The following is a 16,784-nucleotide window of genomic DNA, read 5'->3' as shown; positions in this document are numbered from 1 at the left end:
CCTTTCCTCCCCAACTTGCTTCTTGGTCATGATGTTTGTGCAAGAATAGAAACCCTGACTAAGACAGCTTATAAATGAATTTCTCAAAAAATAAAATAAAATAAATTTAAATATTTTAGAAAGTAAACATGTTTAAAAGCAGTACAAGTTACTCCTCATCCCTTCTATAAAGTTGTATTTGAATCACAAGATAAACCCTAGGCTTGACAGCCCTATTAAAAGAAAAACATATCAAACAGAACCAGTGGCATTTTAATTTTAAGATTAATGCTCTCAGAAAATGGCTTAATCACAAAAGCTCCAGCTCATACCAGCAAATAGTCAAAGATGAGCTAATTCTAAGCTCTATAAAATGTAATGGCTTTCTTAAACACTGTTTTATTTGGCAACTTTTTCAAATGTCACAGAAGCATATTCCAAGAATTCATGGTGTTTTAATCCCATGATTCATTGCTTTCCCTGTAGAGTTCATCTTGACAGTGCAGAAAGAGCGTAGGGACAAACCCAGATTTTCACCATTCAGTTCTTACTGTTGCCATGATCAGCACAGTCCTTGGCAATATTATTGGTTTATCTTAGTTTTCAATTATTTTTAAAACAAATGTTACTTAAAAATTTATTATTTTCATTGTCGCCATTTAATGCAAAATGAAACACTCAGTTGCAATAAGAGAAAATATAGTGAAATACTTTCCTTGCTCAAAATTATTTTATAACCCTTTTATTCATTAACATCAAATTAAAGATAACTATTTGTGAAACACATTTTTAATATTTACTTCCTAAAATTAGACAGTAAAGAGAGCTCCAGGAGAGCTTCACCTTCATTTGCATTTATACCTTCAATTACCATCTCCCTCAAGGACCCCAGATCTTTGTACCTCTTGGTTCTGACCATTTCTAGGGGCCCTCAGCATCCATATCCACCTGGTTGTTCATATTCAACATAGAAGACTAAAGTGCCATGCCAAGCTGAGATTCCCCAGCTTGTCTTCTAGCCTGATACCTGATGTCTTTCCTTGCAAAGAAGTCACCTTCTGATGAAATAAACAGGCCAAGAGCTTAGTGGTGTTGTGGGACAGGCTGTCTTCTCAAACCCACACTATGGCCAAAATTTATCTATTTAACTGTACAAGACACCTCTCAGGCCCACCTAAATCACTAGCTCTCCACACTTCTGTGCTACTCCCAAAGCCTTCACTCTTTCACCTCAAATCCCCTCCTTTAATTCACTCTACAATTTTGCTACAAAGTCTAAAATGTCAGTCTCATCATTGCTTAAATACTAATACACAACAGCTTCTTATTGTTTCAGTGACAAGAATTAAACATAACTCCTCTAGTATGGGAACACCCAGTGGCCCCTGGCACCTCTCACATTCTTCTTGTTCATCAACTGTGTCTCCTCTCACTCCCACTGAGGATCTCCCCATGGGCTATGCCCTCTGCTTGGAAGTTCATTCCCTCCATTGAATGTCAACTTCCTCTCATTTAATTTCTCCTCAGCTTTGAGATCTCATCAGGAATCCTCTTTAAAGAGGAAACTTTACCTGTAGTCTGACTATAGTTTCCTCTTTGAATATCTGTTATTTTTCTCCTAGCACTAAATAGCAGTGGAAATTAGACATGCGTGTGAATATTTGATTAATATTTGTCTGCATGTTCTGTGTCACCAAATACACATGAGATGCTTTGAAAGCTGGATTAGCTCTGCTCTGCTCATTGGGTGTTTCAATACACTATCCACAATCTCCCTGGATGCTGAGTAATTAGAATTAGCTGCTCTCTGCCCAGTATAGAACTTAGCACAATATACAGGCTGATATAGATGTTTGTGGATATGTGTGTGTATGTGTGCAAATATATTTACATATACATGTTCCATATAAATCTACATATATAATGGATATAAATAAGTGAAAAGGAAATATATTTCAAAATATGAGTAGATTAGATCACTTGATTTCTTTTACTGTTTTATGCTTTCCATCTTCTAAGAGTAGGAGAACAATAAAAGTAACAGTTTTAAAAGGTGCTTATATTTCAGTTTAGAATGGCTTGGAACAACTGGACTCTACTGAGATCAACCAATCTACTTTACCTTTCCATGACCCTCTCAAAGTTGAATGGCAGTAGCCTGTCCAGAAGCGAAGTGTTCCCAGAAAAACTACCAGGAAGCCAGAAAGGGCCTCAGAAACTTACTTTTCTGCCATGGACTGGGTTTTTTGCGGGGACCTCGTTTTCCGCAGGATGAGAGTTCTGGTCAGGTGGGCAACGAGTTGACGAATGACAAATGGGTAGTGGTGGCACACACCTTTAATCTCAGCACTTAGGAGGCAGAGGCAGGCGGATTTCTGAGTTTGAGGCCAGCCTGGTCTACAGAGTAAGTTCCAGGACAGCCAGAGCTACACAGAGAAACCCTGTCTCAAAAAACCAAAAAAAAAAAAAAAAAAAAAAAAAAAAAAAAAAAAAAAAAAAATGTACTGAATCTGAATGTATTTCTTAAAAATGGCATGAGGCTTTTACAGTCAAAAGAGAAATGATACATCTAGCAGTGCAAAAGATACAGTGCAAAAGAGAAATGATAAATCTAGCAGCTCAGCAATTAAGGTACATCTGAGGCCACCTGAAACACACTGGGTCTAAGGCAGCAGCCATCTCCTCTGGACTGGTGCAGCACCACCACCACCACCTCCCCCCACCACCACCCCCGCCCAAGCGCTCTGGGCTAGATAGGGGGTTGGTGGGGGGGGGGGGGATCTGTGGACTGCATGAATCTAAGTCCTAGTCCATCTAAGTTCTAGTTCTAGTCAGAGTGTGAACAACTGCACAAAGTGAAAACCAGGCTTATATGGTATACAGAAAACAGGGCAAATGACAAAACTCACATAGGCAGGTGACAGTCACATCAAGGTCATTAATATCACATAGGCAAGGGATAGTTACATCAAGGTAGGTAGGATCAGGTATCCAGGTGTGAATTGGCTGAAGAGCAGTGGTGCCCTCCCTGCTAGGGCTATTTTGGTATTCCCATGCTAATTCTCTGGGTCTGCTGGAGGCAAGCACCAGGAAGTTCTGATCTAACAGTTCCTGCTATTGCCCTTAAGTGAGGGAAGCCCTTCAATTACTCTCTAGTATGTAAAACACTTCTGTCTTCTGTGGGACTGCCCTGAGAATTCTATGTGCCTGACCTCTGTTGCTAACTCTGAGGACATTCTATCTGATAAAGCAGCTTCCTTGTGAGAAATTCCAAGCTAAGGACAGCTTGGAATTAAATTAGGATACGTTGGAACGTTGTGCTGGCCAGGAGACAATGCCTAATCTTAAGTTTAGCCATTAACAAATCATTTCTTGGGGTACCTTTTATGCCTAAATAAGAGGGCATGTTGACGATTGGAAAGACTAATCTGGAACATGTTTGAGTTAGGAGATGCCAATGACTGTCTGAATATTCAGGAGACACAGACTCCCTTTGAAGTCATAACGCCTCTTAGCCTTAATCAGGCTTTTACCCCTGATATTGCAGATTTTACTGGAGTAAACAAGTGGGCATGGCACTTTTCCTAGTATGTTGAACTTGTTAGCCAGACCTTACCTAGCAACAAGCAACTCTCAGTCATTATCAAGCAAGACCTCAGTATCTGTATCCTATGAACACATCTCCACCATCATCACTAAGATAGTAAAGAAAAAGATAGAGCTGGAACTATGGCTCAGTGGTAAAGTACACATACTGCTTTTGCAAAACAACTGAGTTCAGTTCCCAGCAGCCATATCTGGTGGCTCACAGTCACCTATAACTCCAGCACCAGGAATATCTGACATCTATGGCCTTCAGTCCCTTGCATACATAATTTTAATCAAGTAGTTTTTAAAATGAAATAATCTGGGCAGTGGTGGTGCACACCTTTAATCCTAGCTCTCAGGAAGCAGAGGCAGGTGAATCTTTGAGTTTGCATCCAGCCTGATCTACAGAGTGAGTTCCAGGACAGCCAGGCTATACAGAGAAACCCTGTTTTGAAAACAACAAAAAGGTTGGGGGAGAGGAGAATAGGACTCGTTCTAGTCTTGAAGCAATAAAGCGTCACTCTTTAGTGCAGAGACTCAAATATAGTCCAAATGTCCATGGCATGCCCAGCCATAAAGAAGAGCATTTATTACCTGCAGGATGTAAGGACCATTATGGAAGAAGTAGTGGAAAGAATGTGAGAACAGGAAGACAAGGAGAGCTGCTGTAAAATGCTGTCTTCTGGACACGATCTAACCATTGGACTAGTGGCCTCAGAGATCATGGTCCTTGGGAAGGGTTTAAGTAAGATATTCATAAACTATTAATACTGAGATATTCTCTGGATTCTGTGTGTACAGGATTGAGCCCACCAACATGAAGGAAACCACCCCTCCTAGAGGAGAGTTAATGGTTGCTGGAGGTGGGGGTGGGGTGTCACTTTCTTCAGTGGTGTAACCATTGATAAGTTACCAATACTCCAGTAAATAACCTCCCACCTACAAAATACAAGCAGCCCTTCTTAAACTCAGTGTGCCATACTTACACACATACATAAAGATGCGTGCACATGCATGTGCACACTCGTGCACATGTGTGTGCACATACACACATACATAAACCACACACAAGCATACATGCACACACACATTTACACACACACACACACACACAAAGACTTATGAAAGGAGGAGGGAAACTGGTTAGGAAGAGGGACTCCCACAGGAGAGGAAGGGAGGATGAGAGAAGAAAATCTGGGGTAAATCTACTAAAATTCATATATGTACATATGTACATATCTATATATATATAACATTAATACATGTTATTGTATATCATTATATATAAAGTATATTATGATATAATATATGGTACAATTATATTATGTATAATATAGTCTATATATCATAATATAAAATATATGTAATATAATATGCAAGGTTATATAATATATTATCTTATATATTATATAATATGTGTAAAAGTAAAATATGTAATGTATTTTATATTATATAGTATATGTAAAAATATAGTATATATCATTATATATAGTATATAACACATATATACCAAATAATAAATAGTTTTAAATACCTCAACATATGACACAGCATCTAGAGATTATCTCAATATTCATACTTTAAATGCTGTCTTACTTATACTTTTCCCAAGCAATGTGATTATTTTCACCACATGTTCTTTCATCTGTACTTTCAAATAATGTGTTCTCTCTTCAGTGGAGCTTCTGGCCATTAAAAGTATGTTGCTCATTTGACCACAATGTGATCCTGCCATAAAAGGCATCTACTTTACTCAGTAAATGCTTTTACTGTGAACAAATATTCTGCATAATATTTTAATTTGGTTTTCAATTATCACACAAGTGTATGTCTTTATTGGTTATATTGTGATGCCATTTGCAAATGTATATTCTGAATAATAACTGAACCAAGCATTTAGCATATTGTTAAGTGCTGGTTAATACAGTATTTAATCATGTGTGTTAGGGGAGAAAGGATCCTATGAGAATGCTTACACAGTTTCCTTATGTGGATACAAAGACTTGGGGGAATTTTTTTTTAATTTTGTGGTTCTTATTATTAGCCATGGTATGAGTTACTAAAACTGTTTCCAAAATTCCCATTAGTTACATGACTTCTCCTGGAAAACACTAATTGATTCAAGCAAATTCCTCCTTTCTTTGAGCATCATGTAGGAGTAAATATCATTTATTTGCTTTAATTGCCATATGTTTGCTTAATTGGATAAATTAAAGCCTCATCATTTGGGGATGATATTTCAAAACCACCTCTCCTAAGAATCTGCAGTCTCCTTCTTCGCCAGACAGACTGAAGATCATCCTGGGCAGGGGTTGTAGAAGAGAGAAGTGGATGAGCAGGAAGACTTTGTGCTTTATTTGTTTGGTGGGAGCGGCGGTATGAGCTGTGTTAGCCATTTTCAGATGCTGCATACTAGGCTCCCTCTAGAAACATGGTTACATATGAAGACTTTCCTTTGTAGCCAGGGAGTCCATGAAGCCTAAGGTCTTGGATCATCCCCTGCTCAGACAGCACAGCATCGAAGAGTGAATAGTAATCCAAGCTCAGATCCTGACTCACAGCTAACCTTCATGCTTTCTGCACTGTGTCTTCTTGACAGACACACCTACGCAGAGAACCTACGACACTGAAGAGGGACCTTCACAGAGACCCAACCTCAGATCCTGGCTCAACATTAACCCTGAATAATGGGTTCACCTGAATTCGAATTTCTACTCTGTTAAAGAGGACATCAGAAACTCATGAGAGTGTAAGGAGAAAGTATTAGGAAAGTATATGTAACATATTATATATACATATATTTTGTAATATAATATGTAAATATGTGTGCAATGATATGTATACCGCAGGCACTCAATTAAGTACTAGTGCCCTTCTCACACTTACAGAGAACTGCATTTGAGTAATATTTAAGAAAAGAGATTTATGGAGTTTAAATGAAGATTCAGATGCATTCCTAGCTATTATTTTATCAAGAAATGCTTGTGCTAAACATGTAGAGGCTGTGGGCTGTTAGAAAAGGTGAAAGAAGTGACATTATATGACTGATATTATTCACAATCGTAAGGATCTGGGTTCTGGGGGGAAGCACATGGTGAATAACAGCTCACTGCAAAGCTACTTGCTCACAGACATCTCAAAGAGAGAAGATGGCCCAATGTACTCAAGATAGCAAGATAGCTGAGCTTTGAATGGACTTTTCCAAGCTGAATAAAATATAACAAAATTTGAGCCAAGTTTTAATGATTATTCATAAACTAATTACTGAAGTTATCCAATGAACAAATGAAAAGCTGTCTTCCCATATTGAAAACATTAGATTTTATTTTAAGTGATTTTTTTCAAATACTGTGAGTATTGTATATGTGTGTTTGCAGATTATGTGGGTACATGTTCACATGTGTACACACATGTATGGAGGCCAGAGGTTGGTGTGCTATTTCTACTTCAATCTCTTCCCACCTTCATTTTCGAGACAGGTTCTCTCACTAAAACCAACTGACCACATCTGTCCCTAGCCTCCTAGCAACTGGGTTATAGGCATGTACCACTGAGCCCAGCTTTTAAGATTTGTCTGTGTGTGTGTGTGTGTGTGTGTGTGTGTGTGTGTGTGTGTGCGCACAGACTCACACACACTTATGAATGCAGATTGCCAAGCCAAAAGAGGGCACTGGATCACCTAGAACTGCAGTTACATGTGGTGGTGGATGCTGAAAACCAGACTCAGGTCCTCTGCAAGAATGGGAAGTGTTCTTAACCACTAAACCATCTCATCACCCCCTTTAAAGCAGGCTGGGTGGTGGTGGTGGTGGTGGTGGTGGTGGTGGTGGTGGTGGTGGTGGTGGTGGTGGTGGTGGTGGTGGTGGTAGTTGATGTTTGATTGGTTGATTGGTATTGGTAGTTCTAAGCATTAAAGCTAGGCCATCTGTATGCAAGACAAGCATTCTTATCATTGAGCTCAGGTTTTATATCGGTGCTGGGGAGCCAAGCTCAGATCCTCATGTTTATGTGGCAGGTATTCAACCCCACACTGATTAAGTTGTCATAACTCATGGTGGTTCTCAGTGCTAGGTCTGGTTTTTTCATATATAATTGATGTTTAGATTACATAGAATCTGACTCCATATCAGAAACAGAGCTCAGGGAGCTGCAATAGGTGGTATTCTTACACAGCACCTTTCTGACCTCAGACTGCTCCCTGACTACACTATTTAGGGGAAGGGGACATGCCTTTCAAGGGGATAGCCAATTTCTGGATCATTCCGTACTCACGACTCTCTGATGAACCTACCAGTGGGGAATGCAGATCTCCCCACCCTGTGTGTACTGTTGCTCTGATAAAGATGGATTTCAAAGCCCACAGAGCACTTCCACCTTCAAGAAACTCTCCTAGCTGGTAAGCTGCGTGTAAATGCAGACTGACCAGATCATCAACCATCTCCCAACCCACTACACAAGATGCCCCAAGACCCTTCTCCTCAAAACAGTGTCCGTAATGGTCATGACGTGCTCAGTTTTCGGTGAAAGGAAAAGCAATTTTTCAACAGCTAACTGCCTTTCAAATGTACTGATGGTGTAAACATTTCCCTGAACTGGTTTAAGGAAAAGAAAAAAAAAAGATGCCTGAGTTGAAATTTATTTCAGCTTCTGGGCTGAGCCTGCCTCCCTCTGACTTTATCCCTTTTCTTTGGCTGGCTAACACCTAACCCGCATATTAAGTTCAGTTATCACCTTTTTACAGGGATCCTTACTACCCCCTCCCTACCCTCTCATCCCCACATACACACATACCTTTTGGGAACCCACACCTCTGCCTGCTTACTATTTCTCCCTTCAAATCTCTTCACCCCTGAGGCTTAGAATAACTCTCTGTTTCTTTGATCTTGAGAACAAACATCAAGATGAAGTGATTCCCATGAGAGGCAGCTGCACAGATGACAGGAAGGACTGAGAAAGCCCCCAGATGCCTGTACTTTTTCTCTCCAGATATCATATCCAGTGGTGACCTGACAAACGTCCCCTCTCTGATAAATGTCCCTGAGATTTGGCATTCAGCTATAGAAAATTCAATAGCGGCAGTACATTTCAAGAGTTTTATCCCCTTATTGTATGTGTGGCTTTGCAGCCACATCCAATGCATTCAACCCCAGCTGCCAGTGTAGCCACACTTCCTCTCCATGTGCACAGCCACCAGACCTTCAGGGTGTTTCTCTCACCAGGAAGATGAGGTAAGAGCTAAGGTCTCTGGCACTTGTGAGCCAGTCAGAGGAAAAGACTGAGATGGGAAGAGAAGGCCGAATTGTGGCTTCTTTGTTTCCTTGGTTTTCCAAAACCCCATACAGGCTCTCTTCTCAGTGATCTCTTATGTGTGATAATTCCCTCATAACAGCTCATTAGCCTGTTCCATTGTGTCTGAAATCACAACAGCAACTGTCATATCAGGGAAATGCCATCCAATCGACTAAGGCGTGTGATAGGCTGATTATGAGTTCTAGACATTGTGAACACCACCAATTCTTGTATGAATCTTAATGAATTTGAAGTGTTCCTTTTCTTCTAAAGTCACATACCCACTGTTCCCAGCCTAGACTACAAAGGCAATATGCTGGTCTCCACAAATACTTTTCTACTTTTTTGTTTTCCAAATCCACCCCGAGGGACTATCTTCTATAACTCCTCTTAAAACTCCTAGCCTAGAGTTTCATTGTGGGGGAGAAGGTATGCCTCCATCTATAAAAGCATCCTCCATATATTTTTTCTTTGCTTTAACTGAGAGGGCTCCCTACTTCCCCACCACTCAAGACTCACGTGACACAGCTTCACCCATCTATTTTCTTTGAGATGCTATTTCAGCTGGTAACACACAGAGATGGCCTCTGCTCCAATCAACCACATATATTTATCAAGATCAATTTGGCTCAACCAACTTCAGCCATACCTTAGACAAAGGTACAGATTGAATAGTCATGACCACAAGACAGTTAGAACTTTTATAAGAAACTGCATCAGGATCTACAGGACTTTTGGCCTCCATGAAGAGCAATCATAGGCTTGCTTCCTATGTACATGAATGCTGCCCTGAAGTAACCTATCTTATCTGGCCTATTCAGCTGTGATGGCTGGACACATCCTCCTCCAATAAAACCTAAATACTTTTTCACATTCCTGTGGTTGTTTTTTCCATTTTCACTTAGTATAAAGAATAATGGGCTTCATTATAAATTTTTGTACACATATATCACAGTTCTTTGTGCATATCCTCCCATTGCTCTCACTTGTCCCTCTTTCCTGCTCCCACTAACCTACTTCCTTCCATAAGCAGTTTCAAACCAGAAATTGCATTCTCACCTAACAGCCATAATACCTGATAATAGCTCAGTGTCTGACCCAAGTGCAGAATGGCAGACGCTGCTCCATGAGCTGCACAAACAGGCTGAGATGTAGCACTATAGTTAGGGCAGCTGGCTACCAGAAGCATTCCCAGCAGTCCAACTGTCGTCACTGCAATAGGATGAAGTTCATGAGTTTACCTGTCCCATGTAAAGCTCCCTAGAGGCTCAAATCCAGCTGATGAACAGTATTTTCCAACCAAGAAATAATACAGAATGACCCACCTGGTGGCCAGCTTCACTAACAAATCTCCCTGGAGACAGGTTTCATATGGAGCTGGTTGTTTGCTGTTTGGGCTTGTTTGGTTTGATTTGGGTTGGGGTTTTTTTGTCCTGAATATATGTATCTTAGTACTTATGTACTCTGAGCTAGGGTCTTACAATTCTCTCTACTTTGGTTTGATTTTACATTCTCTCTGTCTTAGGGTTTCTATTAGTGTGAAGAGATACCTTGACCATAGCAACTCTTACAAAGAAAAATATTTAATTGGGGCTAGCATACAGTTCAGAAGTTTATTCCATTATTGTCATGGCAGGAAGCATGGTGGCATACAGGCAGACATGGTGCTAGAAAAGAGGCTAATGGCTCTACATCTTGATCTGCAGGCATCAGGAAGAGAGAGTGAGCCACTAAGCCTGGCTTGAGCTTCTGAGACTTCAAAGCCCACCATCCAGTGACACACTCCACCAACAAGGTCACACCCACTCCAACAAGGACACATCTCCAATGATACCACTCCCTATGAGTAAATGGGAGAAATTTTCATTCAGACCACCACAACTTCGGAGATGGAGCATGGGATAGCAGGTTGTAAGTCAAGTCCCTTGAGACTGAATTGCCAATCTCTTCCTTCCTTTTTTTAATTGTCACATTAACCAGTGTCAGCTCTACAAAATCATAATTATAAACCTGACCTTTCACCAACTGGAGGACTTCCCTAATAATCTGGAATACCAGATGAAGGCAGGTAGTCTGTCTCCAGCTAAGATGCCTAATAATACTTAACTACCCTTCTCTCTAGAGACATGACATTAAATATCAATGTTCAGAGAAAACCATACCATGTTTTATTTTTCTGTGGCACAGCATACCAACTACCTTGACCTCCCCACAAGAAGAGTATGATAGAGATATAGATACATAGATATTTAACTCTTTCTAAAATAATACCATCTATTTCACAAACTGAAAGTCTGTTTGTCTCATGTCTAAAACTTTAAGGCTTTATCGATCTTTGATTTCTATTTCAGAAACTTAGCCTCCAAGTAATTTTTCAGAAATAAGGAATGGTATTCACAATTTCATGAACACTGTCTCACTAAAACACCCAGAGCACACAGTTAAAAGTCCAATTGAAAAAAAAAAAAAAGTCCAATTGAACTTCCCATTGACAAGAGGGATTTCTGCATCATAAACCAGTACATATTTTGCAAAGACTTTTCTACGGCTTCAGCAAGTACGTCCACAGCAAGCCAGGGCAGGGGAAGCACAGACAGCCTGGACAAACCAAATGCCAGCTTAGAGCTGCACCAATAAATGATGGGTATTGTTTTAGCTGGAAGAATCCATTCTGTCTGTATTAAATTTTCATAACTATTTAAGAATGAAATGGATCTCCCATCATACTCTAGAATACTCCTCTACTTCTCCACACTGAGAGCCTGATTTATGGCATAAGTGATGTGAGTATACTGGCCTGCCATTCAGTTTTTGCATTTTCACACAGTGACTGAGATATGTTGATGGATGCTTTGGTAAGAAAAGGGGCACAGTAGAGATTGCTCTATATAAAACACCCTGAAAATAAAGCATGTGGTGTTTCATGTCATTGAACCGGTAAACTCATTTTTCTTGTTTTGTGTAATTACTACTGTTTAAATAAAACCATACATTGACTCATAGCTGGAATTTTGTGTACCATGGAGACTCAAGAACCAAGGAAAAGACAACCCACACTTGCTAAGTACCTGCAGCAGATACGCAGTGAGATGTGCTGCCATGCAACTGTTGATGCCTAAATCGAGCCCACGCTGCAGGTGTTGCTTTCTGCTGCAGACTTATTCTGGAAGTGTCCCAGCAACCAGGTAGAGGCCAGCACCTATCAACTGTGTATCATCTTGCATCAGCATCAGCTGCTGTATCATCCTTGATGTCCTCCTGAGGTTGATGACCCCGATTGGCTGTGAGTCAGTCACCTTGATGGCTAAGTCAGGCATGACCCAGTTTAACGTCAGTCTAGGTGGCCAGTGGACTTCACTAGCACCCACACAAACTCAGATAGCATAGTACAGAACAATCCCCTGTTGTTGGAATGCTCTAGATCATAGCTAGTGAAATTTCATATGGAACAAATACTAGCAACTGCTACCCCAGACCTACCTGTAAACACAGCTTCTAGAACTGTCCCAGGGCCATGGAGAGGCACATAACTCCTGTCTATCAGATTTCTCTTCCAGCCACTATCACGGAACTGATTGCCAAAGTCTTGCTCCTTGAGTCTACGTCAGCAATAGGTAGCCTCCACAACTATGTGCCCTGGTTTCTTCGAGTTCTCTGCTGATTTTGGTTGCCAGTGGCCACTAGGCATAACACAGCTTGGCAACATGGGTGCCACAAGGATAACACATGTTCAGTAGCTGGTCCAACCAGTTACTCTGCCCAGCTACAAGCAGAATCCTGTGGTACCTGCCTACCAGACAAATGTTGTAGATAAGGAACCTACATCAGCCTATGGAAAGGCTGTGGGGAAAAATCTTTCTAGGAAGTACTCTAAGGTTCATCATTTACAGCACAGTGATAATGTATTCAGGAAAAACTTATGCTCAACATGTAGATTCCAGCTAAAGATCACCTAAGCCATATAGAACAGGAAACAATGGCAACGTAACTACCATAGATTCATGGTACATGGCCGTGGGTGACATCTAGTGTTAAAATAGTAACTATAGGGTAACAACCTGCTTAGGTTAACAAACAGGTAACCTCCCCTAATCCCTATAGAAATTAATGTTTAGTCTTTAAATGGCTAGACTGTGTCATATACCAACAAGAACTCAGAGGCTTCTCGAAACCATGACCTCCCCTAGCAGTGAAAGCAGGTGCCAGAAACTGAGGGATAATGGTCAATATGACTGGACTAACAGATGAAGAATTTAAAACATCTGTTTCAAAGAAACTCAATGACCACTTAGATACATTCATTAAAACGTCAGCTTCACATCGGAACCCCAACGATGGACTTGAGGTGGTCAGTGAATCTCTTTGTCCCCTTTCCAAAGCAGTCACATTGCACAAACCATATTTTCTGCTTTTCAATCTTAACTTTGCAGTTTTAACCTACTTATTAAGGATGAGTGATCACTCCTGGCTTGTTAGGGGCACAGACTGATTCCAAGTCCAAGAATAGAGTCGTGCTGAGTGTCTGCTGAGAAGAAACAACATCTAATGGTACAGAGTCATCTGACCCATGGATATCTATGTAGACCTCTATTCTGTAACACTTTGTTTTCAATGTATACAACCAAATAATTTGTTTAAATCTATGTACTTCTAAGTATTCCCTGATACTTAATACTACTGTACATGGTAATTTTTCATTTTTATTTTCTAATTGTCTTTGCTAGGTTATAGAATGGCACTGGCTTTTGAAATATTAAAAAGAAATGGACTCTTGTAAAAACATTAAATTTAATTATGTCTTTTTCTTTACTCATGTCAAAATACTAAATTCCCTTACAGTGTATTTCTTGTCCTGGGAGTTATGAAAATCATGTATGATTTTTCTCCAAGTCTGCTTCCTGCTCACTGTATTTTCCTGTCTCGCTTTCATGCCTCAAAGACTGTAACCTCACAGTCAGTAACATAGTCTGTTGCTGAGTGATCTAGTTTCTAACAGACATTAATGGAAGCTGACAGATATCATGATTAAACTGAGCCACTCCTTCTTCCATATTCATCTTCTTAGAAATGATATCTGTCGACAAAAGAAAGCTCACTCCAAAGAGAAATGGAAGAGTCCTCAATAAATAGACAGTTCCTAAGAGGAAGATGGGGTTAGAGTAGGCCACAAGAGATTATAAGGTTTCTGGAGTTAAGTTAGAGGCAGCAGCTCAGGACAATGGGCTATTGGAAACCATAGAAGATTTTGAAAAGACCTGTCCAACAGGAACTACTCCTTAGGCAGACATATATATATCACAGGATCAAAAATAAAGAAATAAACACTATGTCTCTTCTCATGTCCCAAACTCCTGTTTCCTCCCATTAGCAAATGCCAAACCTAAGCAGACAAGTACTGGGGTCTCATGGGTACAACCTACAGGAACAAATGTCCTAGAACCCAAAGTGAGATAACAGTGGAAAACAAACCTGGAGGTGGAGACTGGAAACACTCCATGTGCTACGAATTTCTAAACATCCATTTTAGCCCTTAGGGTTGAAGCCGCCAGCTCCGAACAAGCTGAGTGAGATTTCTTTTATGAGTACTTCCTTCAAACTAAGAATCCACAGGGAGCTGAAGAGACGGCAGCAAAGAACTTATACTGTTCTTCCAGGGGACCCAAGTGTGATTCTGAACACCCACGTCAGGTGGCTCACCACCACCTGTACCTCCAGTTCCAGGGGATCTGACACCCTCCTACAGCTTTCGTGAGCACCTGTACTCATGTGCATATACCCACACATACACAGACACGTGTAAGTAGAAGTAAACATTTAAAAAAAAAAAAAGGAAAAGAAGGAATCTACAGACAGAAAAGGCTGTGCTTGCCGGGGTGCTCACAGGGACTTTTCCTGTGAGACTCAGTTCTTAGTGTTTGTCGTAAGCCTGCCTGCTTGACGCAGAGCTCTGAAGTGTAATCCTACATGGCATTTACTCTTTCTTTAAAAGCAGTTTCATTTCAGTCTGTGAGGCTGTCAGTTCTCTCTGGGTTCACTAAAGCAAAATGTCAGATAATGATAGCCCAACTTCTAACAGAACTTGATAACTCCATCCAGGTATGGACATCAGGGAACTATGGTGCTATGTATCTTACAAATGCAGAATTCCCAGGAAGCAGTGGGTGTTTGGACCATCACCCCAGTGACTGGTCTAGTATTGCATCCAAGGCATTCTAACCCCTAACACATGCAATCAATTAGCAACAGTCTACTTATAGCCACTGTCAAGCAGGCTTCCCTAGTCTCAGGTGCTAATCAACACTGGCTTTTCTCTAGGATGAAAGAAAAATAAGGGGACCACCAGGAGTTACCTCCAGTTGTATTTTGACATATTCCCATTTGAAACACTTTACTACTCCCATCAGCTTTAGAAAGGTTTGGGAGAAAAGAAAAACAACCAAGATTTGGCATGACAGAACTCAAATCCATGAAAACAAACAGACAAACAAAAACTCTGAATCAATATACAAACTGTGTCCTCCAAAGAGAAATCAACATTGAAGCCAAAACTAATAACTTGTTTAACAAATATTTATTGAGCATCTTCTAAGTGCAAGGCACAAATCCATCCTGGGACTATGAAAGTAAATAAGTCCCTGCCCCAATGTTCTGATCAAATATATGAGAAATTTAGATGTTTTAATGAAAGAACAAAGATGTTCGCACAAACAACAGAGAGCACAACAAAGAACAGAACATAATGAAAAGTAATGCCAAGGCCATAGAGGCCCCTAGGTGACAGGTTTGAAAGACAATGGCTCCCATAGGCTCATAGGGAGTGGCACTATTAAGAGGTATGTTCTTGTTGGAATAGGTGTGGCACTGTTGGAGGGAGTGTGTCATTGGGGCTTTGAGGTTTCAGATGCTCAGGCTTGGCCAGTGGCTCACAGTCTTCCTTTCTGCTGCCTGCAGATTCCAGGTGTAGAACCTTCAGCTAGCTCTCTGGCACCATGTCTGCCTGCATGTCACCATGCTTCCCGCCATGACAATAATGGACTAAACCTCTGAACTATAAAGCCATCTCTAACTAAACGTTTTCCTTTATGAGAGTTGCTGTGGCCTGGCCCACAGAATCAACTGACTGGGACTCATGGGAACTGGCAGAGATCAGGAAGCCTGTGGGAGCTTCTTTAAGTTATGGCTGAATAGCTTGGTGTTCTTGTGGAAATCCTAACAATGGGAGCAGGGGCTGTCCCTGACTCTTTTGCCAACTTGTGAGACCCTTTTCCTCCTACTGGGTTGCCTTGTCCAGCTTTGATGTAATGGTATGCGCCTGGTCTTATTGTAGCTTCTTACGACATGTTTGGTTGATGTTCCTGGGAGGCTTGATCTTCTCTAAGGGAGGGAGGAAGGGGGTGGATCTCAGGGGAAGGGAAGGCATGCCGTAGGGGTCGGGGGATGTTGAGAGGAAAGGGAAGGGAAACTGCTATCAGGATCTAACACGTGACAGAAGAATAAAAATTTACAAAAATATTAGTTTGGGTAGAAAGTCAAACCTATAGCCAAATATTTGGATATTCAAAAGTTAGTCTTCTAATCAGATAATATGTATACATATAATAGCTCTGTGATAGATAATATGTATACATGCATAGTTCTATGATAGATATTATGTATACATGTAATAGCTCCATAATAGATAATATGTATACATGTAATAGCTCTATGATAGATGATATATATACATGCAATAGTTCTAATATAGATAATATGTATACATGCAATAGCTGTGATAGATAATATGCATACATGTAATAGCTCTATGATAGATAATATGTATATATGTAATAGTTCTATGACAGATAACATGTACATATATATAAAAGCTCTATGCATTCATAACCTATGAATATGGATATTCTCCTAAATCACATGAGAATGAAGTTGCA

The sequence above is a fragment of the Mastomys coucha genome, unplaced genomic scaffold, assembly GCF_008632895.1.
Source record: "Mastomys coucha isolate ucsf_1 unplaced genomic scaffold, UCSF_Mcou_1 pScaffold23, whole genome shotgun sequence".
Classification (NCBI taxonomy): domain Eukaryota; kingdom Metazoa; phylum Chordata; class Mammalia; order Rodentia; family Muridae; genus Mastomys; species Mastomys coucha.
Note: the sequence above shows the minus strand (reverse complement) of the source record.